At 34.1% G+C, this 16,145-nt stretch overlaps 1 pseudogene; it reads right to left on the bottom strand.

Annotated features, from left to right (window-relative positions):
* Nucleotides 1–390: 390 nt before the first annotated feature.
* LOC125359820 lies at nt 391–2,760 on the bottom strand (annotated as a pseudogene).
* Nucleotides 2,761–16,145: the final 13,385 nt, after the last annotated feature.

Genomic DNA, 16,145 nt, shown 5'->3' with positions numbered 1-16,145 from the left:
ATTGCTTTTGGAGTCATTTGTCTTTTTATCCTTTTTCTCTCGATTTTGATATTCCCTTTTATTTCCTAGTTCTAATACCAGTATACACAGTTTCCAATGTACTCAGAGAAGATACAGTGATAGTGCCGGTACAACCACAGGAAGGAGATACAAGAGGATCATCAGCAATAGAAGCTACAGTTTCACATGGCATGTTGGAAATAATTACAACAGTGATATTACAGTCATTTCCATAACATGGAGTTCATTTCACTTAGCATCATCTTATGCATACATAAAGGCATAGCTATTAGGCTCTTGTGTTCCTCTGCTGTGACTAGCCTAAATCTGTGCTAATTATTCCCTATGAGGGAGACCATAGAGTGCATCTTTCTTTGGGTCTGGCTCACTTCACTTAGTAGAAAATAGCAAGTAAGGAGTAGGAGATGTAGATGGGGAAAGAGAATTCAGGAAGACCTTGTGTTCTGTAACTTTCACTTCAAAATATCAAAAAGCAACCACTTCCCCTCATACTCCTTTAAGCTTTGCACTATATACGAAATTTTGTTCTCAAACCCACTAATATTAATATCTGTTTGGTCACTGGATTCCTTGTTTCTATCAGATTCATGGGTCCCATTAGTATTAGTATTGTTAATCTCAGAATTTTTATTTTCAGCAAACGCTGCACCAGCAACCTTATCAGGATTAGATGCTTTGTTGTGTAGCTCATAATCTGCTTTGCTTTTTTGTCCTCCAAGAAGTTCAACAGTTTCCACATTTTTTTTGTTCAAAACTTACTTGGCTGTGTATTTCCACTGACTCTAATAGACACTTATTCATCATCATAATTTTCAGCCACACCTCTTGCTTCCTCCTCATTCAGTAGTTCTGGCTTACCTATTTCACACAGCTGGTCAACCACAAAAGTCTTCCTTATTTAGTTCTAGACTGTTAAGGTCAGTGACTTTAACAAAAGCAGTGTAATGCCCACTACTAATTGTAATGCCCACTACTAATTGTAATGCCCTATGCATCACCACTGCAAATAATCCATATCTATCATTACTTGGTTTTGTGCTCCATTCTTCCAGTGACAATTTAAGAGTATTTAAGACAATTAAACGAGTATTGATCTTGGAAAGTCCACCACCATAATAATCAAACTCCAAGCCACTAGCAGCAAAGCACTTCAGATGAATAGTTATAACTGCAGGCATTTTATCAAATAGAAGACTTTTCTCTGCTTCAGTATAATGATGGCAATTTTCACAAAAATATTTATCTTCTCCTACAATCCTATCCACTAAAGCAAATTGTAAAATTGCCCATCTCAAGGTGTTCATTTCTGTTTTTGCCTCTGAAGAAATTTCAGAACTCTCCTCTACTTTGGAAAGCTCATCTTATTGTACTGGCACAGTGATGTCCTGGAAATCTTCTCTTCTTTCTGTTAAACTTTCACATTCCAAACATCGAGTCCTTAATACCAACTGACCTTGAAATAATTTCTCCACTAGCTCAAAGCCAATTTGCTCTGAACCTTTGTTTATGGGCTTAACTTCTTTGACATTTACAGGTGTAACATTTCCTGAAGATTCAGGTCCACAACCACAAGTTGTGTTATCACTTTCGTATTTTCCCAAGTCTTCTTCAAGATCATACTCATTTTCTTTAAATTGTCCTTTTGGTCTATGGTTGGTTGTTAGTTTTCCCAGACTACAGAATTTAGAAATAATGCTGGGTTGTTTAGATTCAAACTTTAACCAATTTATTTTAACTCTTGATTTCTTTTGTGAGGGTCTTGTACTCTCATTTTCAGAAATGCACTTGGAGATTATTTTAGGAGGAATCTCTAATGTATCACCAGTAGCTGTTCTCTTTGAACTAGTTTGTCTCTGGTTCTCTTCCAATGACTGGAATTCCTTGGATATTTTAACTTTTTTCTTCATGTTACCAAATTCACTGTCAATTTTTCTTTTCCCTTTCCCTTTTGGGATTTTTTCAGTATAGTCCTCAGAATTCCTCATGCTGTCAGTCTCAACGTTGTTAATTCCACACATTTCCTCTTTCTGATGAGAATTTTCTTCTATCTTAGTAGACTCTGACACATTGTATATTTCTTCTTTGTTTAGAAATTGACATGTTTCTTGAATGTTTCCCAAAATACACTGTAACATTTCCTGTGCATCATGCTGTAGATATCCTTCATACATAGGGTTGAGTTCCCTGAGTGTGTTAAACAGTTGCCTTCACTGAGTAGCAAGTTCATCAGTATATTTGTCTGGATTTAAGAAAAAACTAGCTTGAAGCTGTTCAACAGGATGATTAAAGACTGTAAACTACATCTAAGTTCATAACTTGCCAAAGGATCTGCTTTGCAGTTTTCCTTATCTTTTTGATTGGATTCATCTTTTAGAGCTTCTTTCTTCCTTGAAATAATATTAAGTAAGTGCTTTACTCCAGATTTAAAACCAGGATAAAAATATAATACCTGAAGTATACTATTAAGATAACAAGTATTGCCGAGATTATTCAGTCCTACAAATGGTAACAAGTTTTCTCTCTTCTCACAGTTTATAGGTGAGGACTGTGCTGCAGGAACAACTTGATCTATTTCAGATCCTCTGTAGTCAGAATTTTTTCCTTCATTTTCTTGAGAATGTGAAATCTTAGGCTCTCTTCATTTCTTTTTTTCTGAAAAAACTTCAGAGAAAGTCTGTTTTTCTTGGATGGACTACCTCTTGAAAGCCTGCTGCTGTCACTAGGTATGACACCAGGCATTTTATTTTCAAATCCTAAAGAGTTGACAAAAATTAACTTATAGAGGGCAGATGTAATCACCAATTATATCCGGCCATGGCCCTCAGCGAGATCCTCGGCAGCGACGTCAGCAAGGGCAGCCGGGCAATCATGTGGGAGCGACAGGTGAGTCCCTGCCTGAGCCTTTGGACCCTGACCCCTGGAGAAGCTGCAGGGCTCGTCCACCCCGCGGGGGAGAGATCATCCATTAGCTCGCGGAGCAGAGCGGGAACTGGGCCACCACCGCTCGGTCCTGCCAGGCGGGCGCCCACTATATCCCCGTGGCAACGCCTAGGGTCTCCCAGCTCCTCCACCAAAGGGAACTTTTGGAGTTTTTCTGTTTGTTTGTTTTGTTTCAAAGGATCTTCCTGCCTAACTGGCTTTGAACAGTGGCCCTCAGATTTCAGCATTCTGAATAACTATAATTACAGATTTAAGTCACTTGGGCTTTCAGCTCCATTTGTTATATTTAACTGATTCCTTTCAGGAATTTCCTCAAATAAATTTCCTGTGTACCACCAGATTGTGGTCTTAATTGTGAGTAAATTTGTAGGCTCGGAGTTGTTTATTTATAGAAACATTTAGTTTTATGTCTTTTTTTATTAAATTTTGTTGAAAAGGTGTTGTGCAAAAGGGGTGCAGTTACATAATAGGGCAGTGACTACATTTCTTGTGATATCTTACACCTCATTTTTCTTTCCCTTCCCTAGATCAGGTAGGCATATATACATTACCCAGTGTACCAAAAACACATACAGTAGCCACGTGGCATACACCAAAGGAAATTTACCTAGAACTTTAAATATAACATCAACAATAGAGTTTGCTTATCCTTGTCTTATATGATCATACATACACAGCTTTTGAGCTATTGTGATCCCCTGAGAGGTCTACTTTAGACCTTTTATGTTTAGTAGCTGTTTCGTTTTAGATACATAATGTAAGGTCACTGACCCAAACCTGTGGGAAATACCATTTGACAAGAAGCTTTTTGTTTTGCAGACCTGGTCTCTACTGTCCCTCACCCACCTTAACAGTCATATATCAAGAGATCATGCCCCTGTGTTCTAGGCTTGTCTCGCTCAACATTATTTGTTCAAGTTCTGACCATTTCCCGGTGAATACCAATATTTTATCTTTTTTTTTTTTTTTTTTTTTTTTTTTTTGGCCAGTCCTGGGGCTTGGACTCAGGGCCTGAGCACTGTCCCTGGCTTCTTCTTGCTCAAGGCTAGCAAACTCTGCCACTTGAGCCACAGCGCCCCTTCTGGCCATTTTGTGTATATGTGGTGCTGGGGAATCGAACCCAGGGCCTCATGTATACGAGGCAAGCACTCTTGCCACTAGGCCATATCCCCAGCCCTATATTTTATCATTTCTAATCGCTATGTAGTATTCCACTGTGTATAGGTACCATATTTTTTGGATCCATTCATGTGTGGAGGGGCATCTGGGTTGTTTCCATATTTTGGCTATTGTGAATTGTGCAGCGATAAACATGGAAGTGCAGATGTCTTTTTGATATCTTGGGACCTGTTGTTCAGGATAGATGCCTAGGAGTGGTATGACTGGGTCATAGGATAGGTCTATGTTGAGCTACCTTGATTCCACTGTGATCAGATATAATACATGGGATAATGTCAATACTCTTGTATTTGCTGAGATTCTTTGTGTGGACTATGACATGATCTATTTTGGAGTATGTTCCATGCGCTGCTGAGAAGAATATGTATTGGGTCTCTGTATGGTGAAAAACTCTGTACAGATAATTAAGTACCTAGGTGAGGATTTTCTAGGGTCTGGTCGGCCACGTGTCCTATATGCTTCCGATATTTGGGTGAGGTTATCCCTTGTGAGACTGGGGAAATTCTCTACAATAACTCTATTGAATATGTGTTGTATTCCTCTGCTCTGATACTACTCTCCTTCATCTATTCCGATTATACACAAATATCTCTTCTCCCTGTCCACTATCTCCTGGATCAGTATGCCCTGGAGTTTTACAGTTTCTTGGCGTGTGGTAATCTTCTGATCCTTATCAGTTGCATCGTTGTCCAAGAGAGAGATTCAAGATTCAAGATGATCAATTCTTTGTGATGTGGCTTTGAGTGTGGTTTGCATTGAGACGAGTGAGCTGTTTATGGCTGCCAGATCAGCTCTCATTGTGGTAATCTCTTCTTCTTCTTTTTTTATTTTTTTATTTTTTTTTTTTAATTTTTTTTTGCCAGTCCTGGGCCTTTGACTGAGGGCCTGATCACTGTCCCTGGCTTTTTTTTTTTTCCTCAAGGCTAGCACTCAGCCCTTGTGCCACAGCGCCACTTCTAGCCTTTTTCTATATATGTGGTGCTGAGGAAGCAAACCCAGGGCTTCATGTATACAAGGCGAGCACTCTTGCCATATTCCCAGCCCTAAAGACATTTCCAAAAGAATAAAATAATATTTTTCATCTCATTAATTTACCTTTAGTTTTGAGATACTAGCATTTGGCAGAAAAATCTGGCTGGTGTATTGGCTACAGAATTGCTTATTTTCAAGTTTCATGTGCATTTGTTTGAAAATCTTGCCTAAAACAATGCTTAAAGATTATACTCAAACACAATGTTTAGCTCATCATTCTATACCCTTCTGTGAATTTTCCTTTCTTCAATTCCAAATACAAGTGATTCAATGCAAGTTTGTTTCATTCTTAGTCTGTTTAATTTCACTCAGCATGTCTTCCAGGTTGGTCAAAGTTTTCTAATGACAGGATTTCCTTCCTTTTAAACTTTTTCTATGTTATATATTCATATCATGTTACCTTTACTCATGCATCTGATGAGGACCATTTAAGTTAATTTCATACCTTAGCTGTTATGATTAATAACTGTTAGGTCTAATGCTATAATGCAATACAGCAATGCAGACACCTCTTCAGTGGCATGGATCATATTGTGGCTGTACTTTTAGATTTTGCAGAGACCTCCAAATTGGTTTTCATTATAACTATTCAGTTATATTCTCATTACAGTTTTCAAGACACTGACAGCAAACTGAACATATGTTACCAGGAGTGTGGATAGATAGTTTACACTCCTGGTGACACATACACTCCTGGTAACATATATTTTAGTCTCCTGTCCATGTCTTAAGAAGAAGTTCAAGTGATTTTCAGAGTATCCTTTTACCTATGCCTTTTTATTACTCACTTTGATAATAATAGTACCAACAAGTATTATTTTATTGTGGTTTTAATTTGCATTTAATCTATTATCAGTAATGATAGTTTTTCATGTTTTTGCTAGTCACTTGAATATATGGAAATTGTCAACTTGAGCCCTTTGCTTAATTATTGAATTATTTCCTGAGAGTTGTTGGGCTCATTATTTATTATAGTTACTAGCCTTTTATCACATGTTAAATCTGTTTAATTTCACTCAGCATAATGTCCTCCAAGTGGGTTAAAGTTGCTTTTAATGACAGTATTTCTTCCTTCTAAATTGTCCCGTTATATATTCATATCATATTATCTTCACCGTACATTGGATGATGACAGTTTGTGTCAATCTCATATAATATTTCCTCTTAATTGTTTACTGTATTAATTTTTCTGCCCCTGTATTATAGCTTTTACATTTAATGTGATCATATTGCTTTTAGTGTAACATACCTTCCCAAAATACTAGTTTTCATTTTCTTTAGAACCTTCACAATTTTCCATATTATTTGGAATTGAGTCCGGTGCAGGGTGATATATTGGGATCTATCTTTAGTTTTGTACAACTGTTTATCCAGTTCTGCCTGCACCATTTGTTGAAGAGGTTGTCTTTCTTCCATCCTATTTTGTGGCTCCCTTATCAAAGATTGGGTGTCCATGGGTCTGTGAGTTCATTCTTGGTCTTCAGTTCTTTTCCACTGGTACTGAGGCCTGTTCTTGTAACATTACCAAGCTGTTTTTCTGGTTTGTTTGTTGTTGTTTTTTTGGTTTTGTTTTTTTTACTATAGGTTTGTAATAGAGTTTGAAGTTTGGTATTGATATTCCTCCAACACTGTTTTTCCTGCTATTTCCTGGATTGTTTTTGCTATTTGTGGTCTTTCAATATTCCACATGAATTTTTGGATTGCTTCTTCTATTTCATTAAAGAATGGTGTTGGGATATTGATGGCCATTGCATCGAGTTTGTAGATAGCCTGTGGCAGTATTGCCATTTTCATGATGTCAGTCCTCCCAATCCAGGAGCATGGGAGGTTTTTCCACTTCCTTAAATCTGTCTTAATTTCACTTGCCAGGTTTTTACCTCTAAAGTAAACAACATAAATGCAAACCAACAGTTTACAAATGAAGTAGGATTAAGAGGGAAGTCAAAGTTGTAAAGGCTTGTAAAAAAAAAATATTTCAATGTAGCAGCCTAATGTCCTTGAGGGATTTTAAATAAAACATTTCTAAAAAGAAGAGGATGATACTCTATGTAACTGGATTCTCAAATAGTTCAAGAGTATGAGAGCTAAAGTCATATGATACTAACACAAACATAGGAATATAGAACAAGAATGCAGTAAAAAACCAGATAAATATCCTCCTACATTTGGTCAAATTATTTAGACAAGAGTGTCAAGCCCACACATGGGGAAAGAATTACCTACAGTTCAAGTTTTTCATTTTAAATTACAGTTGGACATTATGGAAATTATTGAAAAATTTTAAATATTGATCTACCACCATGGGATACACACATGCAAAATACTAAAATTGGTTATATTGTACCATGCAGAAAATTAGTGAAAATGGATTTGAAATCTTACAAGTTCTTATACAAATGGAAAGCACTAGTAACATAAGCAAAAAAATCAGAAATAAGATTATGTTAAAATAAAAACTTCCTTTGCAGAAAGGGAAATTATCAATGATGAAAAAAGACAAGTAACATATTTAGAAAGGACATATTTAGAAACTATTTATTTAAAAAGTATATGGTATTCACAATACTGAAGGAGTGCTTTCAACTAAATAGAAATAAAAATACGATAAAAGAAAAAGCAAATGATGAGAACACGCATGTATGAAAAAGACATAATTACTTATATCATTTAGTATGAGTATTATTAATTACATATGTGTTTATAGTCAAATAATATATATTATTTAAATATGTGTTATATGTTATGTATTATATGTACTATATTCATATATACTAATATGTGCTATATAATGCATTATAATTATATGTACAATATATAATCAATATATTAATAATTATAAAAATAAATGTATGATTAATTAAGATTACATTAATATTATATACCAATAAACATATTATAAGTAATATATTAATTACGTACCATGTATATCACACAATACATATATTAGTCAGGCTCCAGTGGATCATGTCTGTAATTCCACTCAGGAGGCTGAGATTTAAGGATTATGACTTGGAAAGTCCCTCTGAAACTCTAAAAACTAGAAGTGGAACTGTGGCCAAAGTGGTAGAATACTAGCCTTGAGCACAGAAAGGCTCAAGGATAGTGGTCAGGTCCAGAGTTCAAGCCCCAAGACAATCACCACCAACAAAAAATATATGCATATATTACATGTTAATTATATTAATGCAACTATTATTATATATAAATACAATTACGGTATTTTATTAATATATAATTATATAAATATTTAACATTATATGTTATAATATAATTATATGTAACTACAATGTATAATAGATAATATAATATATAATAACATAATATATAAAACAATATATAATATGTAACATAATCATATAATGTAACTATATATCATAACCTAATATATGATATAATTGTAACATATATAATTATATCCATATATTTTAATACATAATTGTATTGATACTAATTATATTAATAACATATGTAATTATATGTTGGTAAAATTAATTATATTCTATATATTACATTGTACATTAATATTCTTATATATTAATTATATACTAGTATATATTAGATAATATATAAAATACATTTTATTATATACTTTTGACATGTTATGCATAATATATATTATTAATATAGTTAATATAGTTAATTGTAATATATTATATATAATTTATAACAAACATGTACCATCGAATACATGTAGAGAGAATAAACAAACTGGAAATATATCAACCAGATATAATTATTTTTATCTTTTAATATGGGTATTAATAAATGTAAATGTGTACACATATCAATAATATACATTGTAATATGTTATAATGTATTATAATACACAAAATATGATGTATTAATAAATGTAATCAATACCATATACCAACTTTTATGTTAATAAATATTTAATTAATAAATTATAATATATTATAAATAGCTAAACTATATAATCAATATATTATATATCCATATAGTCATATACAATATAGTTATATTTATTGAATATGACATATATTTATACTATATTAATATATGTTGAAATGTCAGTACTGTAAAGTCCACCCCTCAGAGGGCTCCATGAAGATGTGCTCTGCCTCTTTAAATTACCTAAGTAACTGTCACACCTGGAAGTAGATACCTCCCCCTTCTTGATATCACATTCTAATCCCCGGGCCACACTTCCTGCCTGCCCCTGCTCCAGATAAGGCATCATGAGGGGTTGACTCTCTCTCTTGCCTGCTACTTCCGCCTTGGACTTCGCAGCAGGCCAGCAGTTTGGCAAAGTAAAGTTCTGCCTCCTACCTGAGTGCTGTGTGTTGTTCTCAATCATAGCTTCCTGCTTTAATAACTCCTGAAAATACAATATGTTAATATATAATTTATACTGTATAATATAATATATGGTATTATAATATGATTTATATTAGATAGTATGTATTACATTATATATTATGTATACCTTTATAGTTATTAATAAGTATTGATGGTGCCCACCGAACATGATGTTTGTTGAAATTAATTCAGACATTATAGAAAAGAATATTTCCTTAAAAATTAAGAATATAACATATAAAATTAAAATTATTATTGTTACAGGTAAATCTTTTTATCACATAATTCAGTAGGTTTTGTTCTAAATATATGCATGTAAGAGGAAATTGTTATCTATATGAAGTATGTGTTCCCACATTCTTTCAACATCATTCACAGCAGGCACAGCTTATATTTAAGTGTACATCTAGGGATGAATGTATTAAGAACATATAACTCCATGAACAAAATATTAGTCATCCTGAAAATAAAATGAAATTATTCCTAGCATTTATATCAACATGAATGGACTTAGAGGGAATTATACTCAGTATAGTAATAATAATGAACAAACGAGACACTGACAAGTGTGAAAGCCCAAAAAGCTGAGCCATGAGACCCTAAAGGATTGGGAGTCTGGAAGGCCCTTTTCCCCCTAAAAACGCTCAGAATGCCTAAGGCTCCCTGGAGAGGTTCATCAGTCCTGGCTTTACAGGAAGTCAGATTTCCAGGGAGCCCGGGAGTAGACTAAAGTTTATGCAAATGTAAGCGGTTTACTGTATAGCTCTAGTTCCAAAGAGGAAGTCATCTACCACTTGTATACAAAAGATGTCACTTGTTGATGTTTACACCTTACTTTCTGCACATACTTCCCTATACAAAAGACAACAAAAACCTTGATGACAGGAACATCAGGATCTGAAGCTGGTGGAAGGCTGCAGGTCCCATTATCCCAAACCCCACTGGTCAGGTCTCTTTTACTGCCTTGTCTCTGGTTGCAATGGGTTGGGACGAACACTATGTGATCTCACAATTTTGGAATTTGAAGTAGACAAACTCCCAGAAGTAAGGAATAAAATAGTGGATGCCTAGGACTGCACATGATTTTGTAAGGGAATTGGATTAAATACAGATAAAAGATACCTTGTTTATTTTTGCATTATAAATAAGTTCTGGATATGTCCTATGTAACATTGCCCTATGCAACATAGTGCATGTGCTGAATAATACTGTATTGTCTGCTTAAAATATGATGAAAGGGTGTGTGTGTGTGTGTGTGTGTGTGTGTGTGTGTGTGTGTGTGTGTGTTGGTCCTGGGGCTTGAACTCAGGGACTAGATGCTGTTGCTGAGCTCCTTTGCTCAAGGCTAATGCCCTACTCATTTAATCCACAGTACCACTTCCTGTTCTCTGGTAGTTAAATAAAGATAAGAGTTTTATGGATCTTTATTGAAAAAGGATTTTCTCAAAGCAAAAAGAAAAACAGATTGATAGATGCTGACAGGAAAATAGAAATATCTAAGGAGAAACAACTCATCTTTTTTGTTGATTATTATTTGACTGAAGGTAGATAAAAAGTTAATATTTGAAAAATGAAAGTTAACACATAAAGAGTAGAAAAGAACTTTATCTTTGGTTAGCATAAATGTCAACAATAAGATCAAAATATAGAAGATATAGATAAAATAATTTTCTATATTGAATTAAAATTATTCTCTTCAACAAAGGACAATAGACAAGTGGAAAATTTAAGTAGAAAAACAGGAGATTGCTTCTCTTGCTCCAAAGTGATAAGGAATAAATAGGATCAGAAACATTACCAAATAAGAACAGAATATTTTAATACCACTAAAAGAATTATCACTTCTGTCGATTATGAGAAACTCCAGATTTAGTAGTAATGGAAAAATGCATATTAGGTATAATGAGATGCAACTCATTGAAGAGAAGATGACAACAATTAGAAAGCTGAGTGTTATGGCAAAGATCTGGTATAAGTTCGGTGTTGGTCACTGTGAGAGTGTAAATAACTGAAGATATTTTAACGATAGTATTTTTATATATAAATGCTGTGTTTGTATGTGTGTAATATATAAGTAGCTTAAAAAACCACTTATTTACTAAATACTCCTGATTCAATACAATTTTCTTAATAAACTAAGTCTGATGGTAAATATCTTAATTTGCTTCACTGGTAGCCATTCACTGTCTATCTGTAGCCTATAAGTTCTCATGGCATTCCTCAAATATCCACCCTAAAATTTACTTTAAGTCTTCTCTCTTCAATAAACATAATTTTATACTATCATATGCAAATAGGTACTGAACCTTTGTGATCCTCTCCTAAGAATATCCTTCTTTGATCTCACTGTGTAAATGTATAGAGTCCTGTATAATTTGTCATGTTAAAGTGTATTTTTTTCTTTTGTCATTAGTGTGTTTACTTGTAGACTTATAGGCACATTCTAATTACAGCAAATGAGGGAAACTATGCAACTATATTTTCTTTGGGTCTGGCTTACTTTGTTTAATATAATTATTTCTTCGCAAAAACTCAAAGAAATGGAAACAAGAAGCTTTTCATTATTTTGCATTCTTCTCCTTTGTCACTGTTTTAAATTTCTGTACCTTTTGTTTCATATGTAAGTTTAGCTGTTTTGGGAAATGTAGGGGGAGCACAGAAATGGTGAGACAAAGGGTAAACAAACAAGTGAGTGATACTCACTTGGCAATAGGTTGAAAATTAACTATACAACTTGTTTTGGACAGGGGTTAGGCGGGAAAAACGGGGTGAAAATGAGGGAGGATGTTCAAATGAGGGAAGATACTGTTAAAAAAATACACTTATTTCCTTACTTCTGTAACTGTAACCCCTCTGTAAATCACCTTTATAATAACAATAAAAAAATTTCTTTAATAAGCTGTGATTTGGAACTGCTTTGGTTATCCATGACTTAGAGAATAAATAAATGATATGTAGTGTGTAGATAAAATGAAATAGTTACAACAAATATTCACTTTTTTTCTTTTTTATTGTCAAACTGATGTACATTTTCATATGTTAGGCATTGGATACATTTCTTATACTGTTTGTTACCTCCTCCCTAATTCCCCCTCCCCCCTCCTCCTTTCCCTCTCTCCCTATGAGTTGTTCAGTTGGTTTACATGAAACAGTTTTGCAAGTATTACTTTTGTAGTGGTTTGTCTTTTTATGCTGTGTCTCTCAATTTTGGTATTCCCTTTCACTTTCCTAGTTCTAATACCAGTATACACAGTTTCCAATATACTTAGATAAGATACAGTGATAGTGTAGGTACAACCACAGGAAGGGGATACAAGAGGATCATCAACAATAGAAGCTACAGTTTCACATGGCACATAGAAAGTAATTACAACAATGATATAACAGTCGTTTCCATAACATGGAGTTCATTTCACTTAGCATCATCTTATGTGTTCATAAGGACATAGCTGTTGGGCTCTTGTGATCCTCTGCTGTGACTAGACTAAACCTGTGCTAATTATTACCTATGAGGGAGACCATACAGTATTCACTTTCAAGAGAATGTTCCATTTTAGTGTTCCATTTGAGTCAGACAAAACGACAAAAGAAGTTAGCTTTTTTATTGGAAGGAATTGAAAACATAAATCCGTATAAACACATAGTTATATTCCATGTGAATTGAGCTTTATGAAACAATTGTATTTGATGTAGAGTGTTTGTGAATTTTGTTCAATGAGATTCTCAAACCTTGACTATCATAGTTATTAGTGTTTAATGATTACAGGAACTGGAGAACTTATAGGCATAGAACTGTATTTATTATATATAATCTGTAAACATAATGCAAAGTCTTTTGGGAGTATATATTCCCCCCACTGAGATGTAAATGTGAAAATGTGTATCAAGTCAGCATTATTCAAACTATAATTGCATAAGGTGTTCTGAGAGTCAGGTGAGTAAAATATATTTTCTCTCTGATAGGAATCATACTGTGTCTAATCAATTTTTTTCTTTCCCTCTCTGCCTTTATTATTAGATTCCAGTATCCCAACTTGGGGATGCCTTTTATCTCTCCTGTCATATCCTATCCATATTCTAGTTTAGGGACTTCAGTAATTCCACCACCTTGATTTCATTATGATTTTACAGAGTTTATCTTTATTATTTTTGTTCATCTGAAATGTTACAACTTCATATCTGTTACTCTTTGGTGTTGGTTATATATTATTTATACTTGTTTTTAAAATGACTGTGGGACAGATATCTGTCTACATATGTATGCAATCAGTTCTCTGCTTTCTCTGTACTTATAACTCTGGCTAAGGCACACTTCTGTAATAGAGTTTATGTTATGTTTGATGTGGATACAGATGAATTTGTTCATAAAGTTTTTCCCTGTGATTATCTAATATAACTGTATCTTGTGTATCAGAGAGATAATGTGTAGAAATAATGAAATAAAAGGTCATGCATATGATACTATGTGTAATAGGCGCACACATAAATTACTGTTCATATAATCCAAATATAAGCATTAAAGAACAAAAAGTTAGTTATGTGTTAAAAAGAAGCTAATGCATATCTTTAGGGTTATATATAATTGTACTTTAATCCCATACCTGTATCCAATTAGTTTGCATAGGGAACAAATAGTTATCTTTCAAGACTTTTTCTAATTAAAACATAATAGAAATCAAAAAAATATATTCAGTATAAAACACATATTATCCTAAAAAGGTGAGTACAAGACATAACTCTTTATTCAAACTAGATTTTGTTTAAATCATTAACTATGACTATGACCAAATGACTATCTCTCCATTTTGTAATCACTTAATGTAAAATTTTTCTTTCTACATTGATGCACTAATTTGAAATCAAACAACAAAAGTTCTTCAGCACATTTAGAATGCTCTATTAAACATTCTGCCCATAGCATTTTTAATCTCCCTGTTCCTCAGACTAAAGATGATGAGGTTAATGAAAGGGGGCACCATAGTGAAAAACATGGCTATGAGAAGGAACTGAATTGTAGATGTGTGTGAGATGGGACTCAAACAAGCAAACAGTGAAGAAATCACAAATAGAATAAAAGTAGCTATTTGGGGTGAACAGGTTGACAGGGCTTTGCTTCTGGCTTCTGATGAACACATCTGGATCACAGTTGAAAAAATATTTACATATGACATAACTGAGATGATAGAAAAGAATAAAACAATACAAGCACTCACACCCAGGGCTACAAATTCAGAAACTTGTACCGCCTGGGATGAGATGTTCATGACTTGAGGTACATCACAGAAATATTGATGGATTACATTGGACTTTGTGAAGGGAAGTCTGAATATGGTGCCTGTGTGGAGAGCAGAATATACTAGGCCACCGTCCCATGATCCACCTGCTGCCTGCATGCACCAAAGTGAGGTCATGGTGAGACCGTAGCGCAAAGGGTGGCAAATGGCCACATAACGTTCATAGGACATGACCACTAGGAAAAACAACTCTGTGGATCCAAAGAAGATAAATAGGAAAGTTTGCATGGCACATTCTGGGAGAGAAATCCATTTCTTTCCTGTTAGTGAATTTATGATTGATTTGGGAACAGTAACAGAAATATAATCAAAATCTATGAGGGATAAATTACTTATGAAAATGAACATTGGAAATGAAGTCGTGGGTCCAGCACAATGATTAAAATGGTCAGAAGATTCCCAGCTAGGGCTCCCATATAAATCATTAAGAATAGGAAACCTTGCAAGATTTGAAGCTCCCCGGAAGCTTGTGATATCCATGAGGAGAAATTCTGTGATGATAGTGATATTTTCCATATTTGCTAACATGCTATGGTCCATGGACCAAGATGACACTGAAAAAAAAAAAAAAACAGAGAGAAAGCAGTACTATTCTGTATGAAATAAAAACTGGATTCAAATCAGTTTATTGAGTAAAGATGGGTAGATCTCTTATATAACTGTAATTGAATGCAATATTCTTATGAAGAATCAAAATGGCGGAGTGAGTGGGAGGGGAGGGAAAAATTAGGAAAGAGCGAAGTAAGGAATGACATTATAAAAAAAGAAATGTACTCATTACCTGATGTAGAGAATCGCACCCACCCCGTACATCTCCTTTATAATAACAATAAAATATTTACTAATAAAACAAATGAACAAACTGAAATAAAAAAGATGGCGGGTGTGTGGCTGACTAGTAGGCTTAAAAGTGCTAGCACAGAATGTACAAGGTCTCAGGGCTGCAAAAAAAATTATAAAAAAGAATCATGATATAGGAAAACATGAAAATGCTAGCAATATCGAATATTATTAGTATACCTTGGAAAATTTAGAGAATTTTTCAATGAGAAATTAAAAATAATTTTCATAAAGGAATGCACAAGATAAAAAACAGACATACCTGAAGGTGGAGATCTGACATTGCTCTGTATGTCAGGATCTTCCACAAGGAACACCACTCTGAGGCCAGTAAATTTACTCTTATTTCTCTTCACATAGCATGATCCAGAAAGGCCTGTCTCAGAGCAGTATTTTTATTCACTGCATAAGGAAGCATGATTCGGTCTTTGCCCTTTGCTTTGTGACTTGTTTTTGAAGGCACTATTGTACCTGGATCTTTGCAAAGCCTATGGGATTTGTGATCAGAGTCTTCTGAAAATC

Source organism: Perognathus longimembris, chromosome 11, assembly GCF_023159225.1.
Source record: "Perognathus longimembris pacificus isolate PPM17 chromosome 11, ASM2315922v1, whole genome shotgun sequence".
NCBI lineage: Eukaryota > Metazoa > Chordata > Mammalia > Rodentia > Heteromyidae > Perognathus > Perognathus longimembris.
Note: the sequence above shows the minus strand (reverse complement) of the source record. Positions and strands in the feature narration are given on the sequence as shown.